Source organism: Olea europaea, chromosome 1 (assembly GCF_002742605.1).
Source record: "Olea europaea var. sylvestris chromosome 1, O_europaea_v1, whole genome shotgun sequence".
NCBI classification, from domain to species: domain Eukaryota; kingdom Viridiplantae; phylum Streptophyta; class Magnoliopsida; order Lamiales; family Oleaceae; genus Olea; species Olea europaea.
Window position 1 is genome coordinate 14,278,087 of NC_036237.1, and position 9,930 is coordinate 14,288,016.

Below are 9,930 nucleotides of genomic sequence, written 5' to 3' on the forward strand. Positions count from 1 at the left end.
TATATATATATATATATATGATTGTATTGTTGTTGATGAGACTTTTGAACGCAAAATCCCTCCATAAAATATTAAGTCACATTTGTAATCGTCTTCCATCATTATAATGAAAAATCAGAGTCCCAAATCGTCTCAACTTGTTGAGTACACTCAAGGCTGGTCCATTAGAGATATATTTGACACTATGAAATATTTGATATTTTTGGATGACGGGTTTGACTTAACTGAAAAATTATCTTTTGTTGAGAACACTCAAGGAGATAAATTTGAGAGACATGTTAAGCTAACACATAAAATGTGTGAAAACAAAGAGTTGTTAGCTTAATGATCAGGGAGTTGTATGGAGATATAATTAATAACAATATCTACCCAAATGTTATATTAAGGCTTGTTGAGTACACTCAAGGTCTTAATATAATAGATGGGATCCCAGCCCACTGGGAGTCAAGCATGGACTCCATAAATTTATGTAAGAGGGTCATAAATTTTATTTAAACAGTGGGAGCATAATTAATTTAATAAAAGACCATGTTAAATTAATTGATGCATTTTATATATTATTCTTTCTTTTTTCGTCATTTATAGTTATTGAATCTGAGTAACCATATGTTTTGAATGGCATCCAGTAATTAAATCCTCTGATTAACACTGCAATTTGAGAATTGTTCTCAAGCATAAGAAAATTGGTTGTCCTTAAGTAGCCATTTTCCAGAGACACCTGATGATGACTCAATTAAGGAAAATGTGGCTACTATAATAAACACAGTGATGAGATAGTATTGCACGCATGTGATGCTTGCAACTATGTCACTGAGTTACAAAAGCAAATTGAGAGTATAGATGTTAACACATAATTCTTCATTACAAAGAGTTATATGATAATAATCATGTATGGAAGGATATGAGATTTCCAAACAACTATACCGATGCAAAATGACAGAGTAATCTTCAATCGATGCTTAGACACTGAAAATGATTAATGTTGAGAAATGTCTCAATTGAGTTCAATCACAAACCATGAACTAAGTAGTGACTTGGTTCTGCAATCTCTGTCGGAGAAAGCTATTCATAACTAATTATGATTTTAATGTGAATAAGCTCGAATGCAAAATTATTGAGTTGCTTAACATGCTTAGAACTGTCATGCCCAATAACAAAGTTAGAAGTGGGCAAGTCATTGATTCCTCTAAGGGTATTTAGAGGAAGTCTAAAGGGACTTTGGGAAAGTACCTAATATGGTTAAGACAGTCTAAGTGAAGAACAATACAAAATCTAATGACCCTTGTTTTCATTATAGAATGAAAGGTCATTGGAAGGAATATTGCGTGGCTTACGTCTACTTCACTAGTTTCTTAGGTATTTGATACCAGATGTAAATCTCATATTTATACAAATATGGAGAAACTAAAACGAAGTAGACCACTACGAAAGGGAGAAGTTGACATACAAATTGGAGATGAGTAAAGGTTGCTGTATTGCCTGTATGAATATACTTCTTATCATTACCTTTTGGTTTAGTATTGGAATTAAAGAAACGTCGCTTTATACCAACCATAGCTGGAACATTAAAATAAATTTTATGTTCCGACATAAACTATTTTAATGTTAAGGACAATAGTTGTTCTTGTTTATCTTGATAAAGATCCTAATGGCTATGGTAAATTACAAAACAACGTTTGTATTCTTTAATACTAAGGATTCTAAAATGAGTATAGAAATTAAAAGGCATAAATACGATAATCTAATTGTTACCAAAATCTGGCATGACAGACTTTGTCATTTAGATTAAATGTAATTCAAAAGTTACATAGAGATGTATACTTGGGATTAATTGATTTTGACAAGTACAAATTATATATGTCTGGAACAATGACCAAATTTTCTTTTACTTGAAAAGAAGAAAGGTCAGCATAATTACTTGTTTAATGCATAGTGATGCATATGGACTTGTGTCAATTAATGTCAGGTAATATTTCTCTTATTTCATCAATGATCATGTATATTTGATGAAAACTCAAACATGAAACTCTTGAAAAGTTCAAGAGATTCAAACTAGAAGTAGAGAAACAAATAGGTAAAGATACCCTCACATTAAGATTCGATCAAGTGAGATTATCTTAAAGATAAAATCTAGATTATATAAGAGAGAATGAGATTCTCGTGCAGTGGACTCCTTCATATACACTGCAGCAAGGTGATGTATCTAAAAGGAGAAATCATTAATTATTACATATAATGCGATTAATAACAAGAAATGCAAATCTCCCAAAATTGTTTTGGAGTCATGCATTGATTGCAGTGTGCAACACACTAAATCATGTCCCATCTAAATTGGTTAACAGACTCCATACGAGTTATGGAAAGGCAATAGTCCCAATTTATCTCATATGAAAGCTTGGGGCCATAACGCTTATTTGAAGCACCTTGAATCAGATAAGTTTGACACTAAATCTGATAAATACGTATTTGTGGGGATATTCAAAGGAGACATTTGAATATAAATTCTATTATCATGAAGAAAGTCTTCGTCTTACAACATATCATTTTCTTAGAGAAAGTGTTTACTCTAAGGGAGGACAGTGGGAGTAAAATAGAATTTGAAAGAGTTCAAGAGTCCACAGATATAGTTAACAAATTAGATAAATCCGAGTTTGATCCCATATCTGATATGGAAAATACTTTGGATCAGGAAATAAAGACTCCTGAGGACATGACAGCTCTATGTGAATCTAGTAAGATCATTCGAACTTCAAGAAGGTGCGAATCCATGATCATGAATCAGGTATTAGTAATCCAGGATAAAGAATCTGCTAGTTGCAACAAAATAAAGTCAAGTGTTGACTTAAAAGAGACTGCAAGAGGTCATGATACTCGAGATGAACTCGGCGTCTGCGAACAAGGTTTGGACCTTGGTCGAGCGTCCTGATGGAATAAAACCCATAAGGTTTTGTAAATAGTTTACAAGGGAAAGGTCGATATGGATATGAATATCCATATATACAAAGCAAGGCTAGAAGCAAAGGTTAAGTGTTAACCTTGGTGAAACCTTTCTCCTGTGGCCTTACTGAAATCCATTCGAGTTTTATTTGCAACAGTTTCATATCGTAACTAAAGGTTAAGATAAGTCTCTATGGAGCTGAAATCTTCAATTTGATGGAAAAAGTCAAAGTGTTTGATTTTATCAAATTTGAAGACGAATTGTGTATTTACAAGAAGATAGTGGAAGCATTGTCGTATTCCTAATATTATAGAAAACGACATCCCCATGTTTCAATCGTTAAAATAATGGTTGTTAAAGGATTTATTCATGAATGACATGGGATAAGCAACTTGATCTATAGAGGTAGATCTAGAAGATTGCTTAACTCATCCCAATTTACATAGATGAAATCTTGAGAAGATTTCATATGGAGAAACTAGTTTACTCTTAAGCGGTATGTTGGAAAGGTTCCAAACGTGAAGCAGCCGTTGATTCAATAGTAGAAACCTAATACATGGTTACTTCAGAAGTAGTAAAGAGTTGCAATATGAATCATGATGTTCATAAATGAACTTGGAGTAGTTCCTGATATTGTTGATCACATACCATTGTATTGTGATAACAATAGAGCCATTGCGAAAGCGAAGGAACTAAGGTCTCATCAATTATCCAAATATGTATTAAGGCGGTATAATCTCATCAAAAAGATAATACATAGAAATGACGTAAAGAGAAGAACAAATTCCCACATTTAACAATATTGCAGATCCATTGACAAAGAGTTGTCGTAGCATAAATATGATCGTCATGTAGACTTATGGTATTGATACATAAGTAATTGGATTTAATGCAAGTGGGAGTTTATAAGTATTATGCCCTAGGTTCAATCAACTTTGGACATAAATACTTTTAATATATAATTAATACAATTTAATGGCAGATCTATTATTTAATTAATAGACGATTAAATAAATAATAGAGTCCGTAGATTCAAATCTTCGTAATTTGTCAATCACAAAGAATTGTGATTGTGAAATACAAATTACATCTGATTGAATCTTAAATCGTCCGTGGTCGTAAGTGATAACGAGATACGGATATTGTTATTACGGATAGACCATCACCTGTGACATTTCTTACTTGTGAAATAAGTAGCTGATCTTACAAGCTAAAGTGTGGTGACACTTAAATGAACACGTGGATGTTTTGTTATAGAACAAAACATTGGAGACCCGCAGAGAGATTCCACACGGATAACTATCTAAATGTCAGTGGTTAATCTCTAACGTTCGGTAGTGGAATTAGTCCTTTGACTTGAGGTCGTCATGGTACCTTATATGAGGACAATCATACTTTGACAGTGTTGGATGTTGCTCTGCAAAGGGCCGCTAATACGACATCGTTCGGGTACGTCAAGAATCGTATGAAGGTTGTGATTGATCAATAAATGATTCGTCACTCTTAGATAGTAGGAGATTATGATCCGCGTTTCATTCAATTAAGTCGATGATGAAATCCTTAGCCAAGGTGTGCTCATAAGTCGAAAAGGAGTTTTCGAATTATATTGATTTGATAGTGGAGTGAAAGATATGATCGATGATCGAGGTTGACACACTTCCATATCTCGTAATTGATCGGATCATATTGACGAAGGGATTATAGTTTCACGGTAAACGAACGAGTTCGATTTTGTCATACCACGTGACATTTCCCGTCACATGTATTGCCCTGACACATTGCTAGATGTCAATCTGGGACGACGAGTGTGAATTGACGATAAATTAAAAAGGTGTTTTAATTTATCAATTTTGATTAGATCAAAATAATATTTCACGTCGTTAGGTATCGTGATCGGTAACCTGATGAGTCGCACACAAAAAAGAATTGAAAGATTGCAATTTGTCAATTAATTAATTTAACAATCGTTGGATAAATTAATTAATTGGATTTGTTATTTATATTGCCGAATTAATTAATTAGATTAATTAATTTACGGACCGAGTTTAATTAAATGGATTAATTAAATATTGGATCGGACCGGGTCGAGCCCGTTTGGGTTTATATAAATACATAGTTAGGGTTTGAGGTCCATATGATTTTCATTATTCTTGCTGGCATAAGAGAGGCTGGCACAAGAGAGAAAATCCTGGTAGCTGCAATCTTGTTCTCTGTGTGGATTACCGTAGCTGTGGATGGCGAATCAAGATTGTTGGAACGAAAAGAATAACAAAGAAGTTTGCAGATCTGAAAAGATACAATCTTATCACAATTTCTATCTAAACACAAAGGCGATTCTTGATGAGAATCGAAAATTATTTTAAATTTCGCTGTGCATGTATAAGTAGATTCCCAGGAATGGCCTTGGACATTCTATTTTCTCTCAATTGGCCAACATCACTTGAAATTTCTTGTATCGGGTCACATGTAACCCATACTTAGTGACTATAACTTGATCAGTGAAGTTATGCGTGCTTCCGCCATCTATCAGCACAGTTCTGTTTTTATTTTTCAGTTTGCCCATGACGCGTATTGATTGTGGATGATTGGACCTGGCAATCGCATGAAAAGAAATTTCTGGCATGGCCTTTTTACTCTCTGTTTCTTGTTGAGCATTGTCATCAACAGTTGAGTTTAGATGCAAGGAATCTTCAATCATGAATAATTGTGATCGTTAGCAGCGATGATTGGGAATGAACTTCTCATCACAATAATAACATAATCCCTTCTCTCCACATTCTCCTGCCTCTTGATTGGTGATTCGACGGAATGTTGTTGGAGCTGTATATGAATTTGGAGTCACACGCTGGTTCAGTGAAGGGCCTAGTATACCAGCTTTTTTATATTGGTGTTCGTCTTTGGTACCACTGAAGTTGGTTGGAGGCAAAGTGGTTGGCTTGTTTTCTTTTGTACCTGATTTCGTTTCTCAATTAATCGAGCGACTCCTATCATATAAGCCTAGGTGTTGGGTTGTTTAATTTTGACATCTACGCGGATGTCAACTCGAAGTCCTACAATGAAATGAGAAAAATTTCAGGCAGGCCATAAACTCGGTGGGAATGCTATTAGAAAACTCCCTAGCAAGCTGCTATAGTTGATGTTTGTCTAAGTCGAGTTAGAGTTTCCGATTGATCTTTGTAATCGGTTGGACCAAAACGGAGATGGACTGCTTTGGTAAACTCTTCCCATGTCAGTGGTCCTCGAAATTTCGTTAACCACTGATTCCATTGTAGGGCGGTGCCTTCTAGATGGAAAGAGGCCAGTTGGACTTCTTGGTTAAAAGCAATGTTCTAATTTCTAAAACTCAAAGTATTGTTTTGCCTTACAAACCCAGCCACTTGGGTCCTCACCATTGAACTTTCGAAAAAGCAGCTTGAGATGGAGATGATGGTCTTTAAGGATGTAGGATCGCACAACGTTTGGAGAATGTGATGTTTTCCCTAAGTAAAATAGGTTGACATCGGCCTGGCTAGTGGTGTTAGAGACTCTTAGGGCTTGTAATTTTGTCAATACAGTTCATAGAGCAGCATTAATTTGGTAGAAAATTGGACTCATGTCGAGCAAAAGCTTCATTCACCTCATTGCGAAATCCCATATTAGTTTTGCCACGAGTGTCCATAGTCGGAACCGCACTCTGATACCATTGATAAGTTCGAACTTAGAAGAGAAGAAATAGAGAAGACAAAATTAAACAGAAGAAATAGAGAAGATGAAAGAGAGTAATTAAACAGTTAATTGCTTACATTTATTGAAGACAACTACGACTATATGTAGTGGTCACACAGCTAGAAAGAATAACAAATAATGCTAATAATGAGGAAACAACACTATCCCACTGAAGCTAAAGATAAGCACTATGTGACTTATTAAATGGAACAAACAAACTGAATAAAATAGACGAAGTCTACCCCACTTGTTCACTTCAAATGATAACAACAAATATTAGAATTAGTTGCATGGCTGGGCTTTGTGAATGGTGCGCACGCCTCATAAAATCATTACCAAACATAAAAAAATATCAATATTTCGAAATTGGATACAAAGAAACAAGGATGTTTGCAATGATTTCTTTATTAGTGTATCTGTGTATGCCTCTGTGTGTCAACTTGACAGCTAGCGAGCTTCACACACTGATATACACACGACTACTTCAAATAACCGTGGTTACTTTCGATGCCCTGATGAAGCCATAAGGATGCCAACAGCCACGATAAACATTAACAACATGCTAATGAGTAACATGTATGTTCTTCTTGATGATCTCCGGTACTCTCCAAACAGAAGTATACCCCAAAATGTGCTCACAAGTGGAAGTGCCTGTCATTACAACCAACACATCAAATGAATGATATAGTCTATGCCGAACAATCTATGGATATGATTCTTCAATGAATAGGGAAAGCTCATCTAGAGATCTCAAGATCTAAATCCAAAGATAATGGAACTAACCTGAACCGCATCTGCTGCAGCATATCCAGCAGCTTGACCTTCCATAAATTGAAGACCATTTCCGAACCCACACAAAAGTCCCGCCAAAAGGGCCCACCCTCGACCATTCCAGTCCGATAGATAGGCCTTGAATGATGATTTGGGCAAGTTTAGAACAGGGTGATACAGAAAACTGATATTTAGTGTGATGGCGATCAGAAAACAGGATATTGAGAAGTAAAAAAATGAAGTATAAACACTTAAGTGGGGAACACTGTCTTTCAAAGTATGCCACTGATCATTAGTCGCCAAATTGAATGCTGGTGAGAAGAGCGAAAAGCAAATTCCAGCAAAGAAAGTTATGGCCAACCCAATGAAAGTGCCCTTTCCATGGACCTGAAAGAAAGTACATGTGGAAAATGCAAAACTTTCTTAATTATGAACCCTTGAAAAGTCGTACATACACATTAAATCATATAAACAAGTTCACTGTTCGGGTTCACAATATTTTTATTCGAGTAGAATTTTACATATGATTTCTTACTGAGGTTGGGTATGCCACCAATTCTGAGACACATCCTACATCAGAAATAAAACTTTCTCGTGTTGGCGAATTTGGTAGTTAACCAACAGGGAAAGCTCTCTTCAAATTGAACAATGGCATAACTTTTCTCAAAAAAATGAGACATAATTGCAAGTGATAATATCCTTTAGAGAATTACTCTACAAATTTCTACATGACACAAGTGTACAAGCGAAGAGGGAACAGAAGATTAGACTAATAAAAGAGGTTCTCCGACCTTAATCGCCCTTTTTTTTTCAAGCTCCATCAGAAAATGTGCAGTCCCAAACTTTGCCTTCTCATTCGTACAAATTCTTTTCTCCAAATCTTCTGTTCAAATAATGGGTGTTCATTACCGCAAAATGAATTGAGAACATATAAATATTGCTCTCTAATACAATGGAACACGAGATGGAAAAATGTAATTGCCAGATATCCTCTTACCATGGTGCAAATATGTTCTCTTAGAGACAGATGCCTCAACCCTGCTCAAGTTAGTTGAAGATTCACATCAGTTCACCAACATATAAATCAATAGAAGTCTGAAACATAGGCAACAACCATTCTTTTCAAAGAACTTGTACTAATCATGGTCTTGTAAAATTTTACGATGAGAGCAGAGGTTTGACCAGGAGGTCACAGCAAACCTGAGGATGTTACAGGAAAGGAAATATCCCTGTAAGGCCTCAAACACATGAAGGGGGAAAAGGGACAAAATTCATAGAAGGCTTATACTGACTTCTCCAAAATGTCATTACATGCTGCTGATCTCACCATGGACAAACATGCATATAAGCGTCATTATTCTATTCTTTTGAATCTAGTTCATAAAAAGTTGTTAAAGGTTAGTAAGAATAAACATAACAGCACATATGATTCTTCCTTCAAAACTGATGTATGATACGAGAAACTTTTACTCAAACCACTCCAGCTGTCAACTCTATAGTCACAATTTGTTAATAAATAGTCATCCAAAACAAAGAAATCATACGCTGTCCCATCTTCGTAATCATTTGAGGAACTAGAAAGTTTGGCTTCATTATCTGCAGCATTGGATGCATGCACAGCAGATCCAAGACAAACAGCAATCAAAAAGCATCCAACACCAGGAAAAAGAATCTCAGCTTTGTTAATTCTGTCATCTAAGAAGTAATTTAAGGTTGTTCCTGTACAAGCAAAATAGGAAATATTTATAATTTCATCAACCCATGTCTTCTGGAAGGAAGAAGTCATTGCTTTAAAATATAATACCTATAACAACAGTTATGCTTGCAGTGATCACCGCAGTCACTGACAAACCAACAAATGCCCAAGCATATTGAGTTGACAGATTTCCAAGACTGAGGACAATCCCTCCTGCCATTGCGAACAATATGCTAGGCCAGTTATCCTACAATTCACAATAGAAGCATAATCAAATTTCAACTTGCGCACTAAGCAGGGCTATTCTTCAATGTGAAATCTCTTTAAAACAAAAATGCAGAAAAACTCAGAACAAGAAAGGCAAAAAGGAAACCTTAAACTGTGCACATCCATCAAATAAATGGGACCTGCTTTATAGATAATGTAAGTAGTTTTCTCATTGTATCAGCACCCCCATAAATGCACTAGCACTAGCATTGAGAAATAAAGTGAAATTGTTAAAACAAAAAACTTTGACCTTGCAATCAAAATCCCAATTGATCAGTGTATGTCAATGGTTTTTAATTTTTAATCTCTATACTGCAATCACTATTAATAGCTTACAAAAATATCAAAGGTTGTTTCATGGGGTGAAATCAACAGGAAAGCTGGGCAACTGGATATCTGATAATAACTGAGAAAATTTGTCTTGTGAATACCATTTAAACTCAATTATAAATTTGATAGGTTAAGATGATGGCTAGTGCAAGGAGACGTAATTTTAAATGACAAAATAACATGGAAAATTCTAGCAAAATGCCATATGGACAGCACGTATCCT

At 35.3% G+C, this 9,930-nt stretch overlaps 1 pseudogene; it reads right to left on the reverse strand.

Annotated features, from left to right (window-relative positions):
- Positions 1-6,763: 6,763 nt before the first annotated feature.
- LOC111395187 overlaps positions 6,764-9,930 on the reverse strand; it is a 4,559-nt pseudogene continuing 1,392 nt past the window's right edge.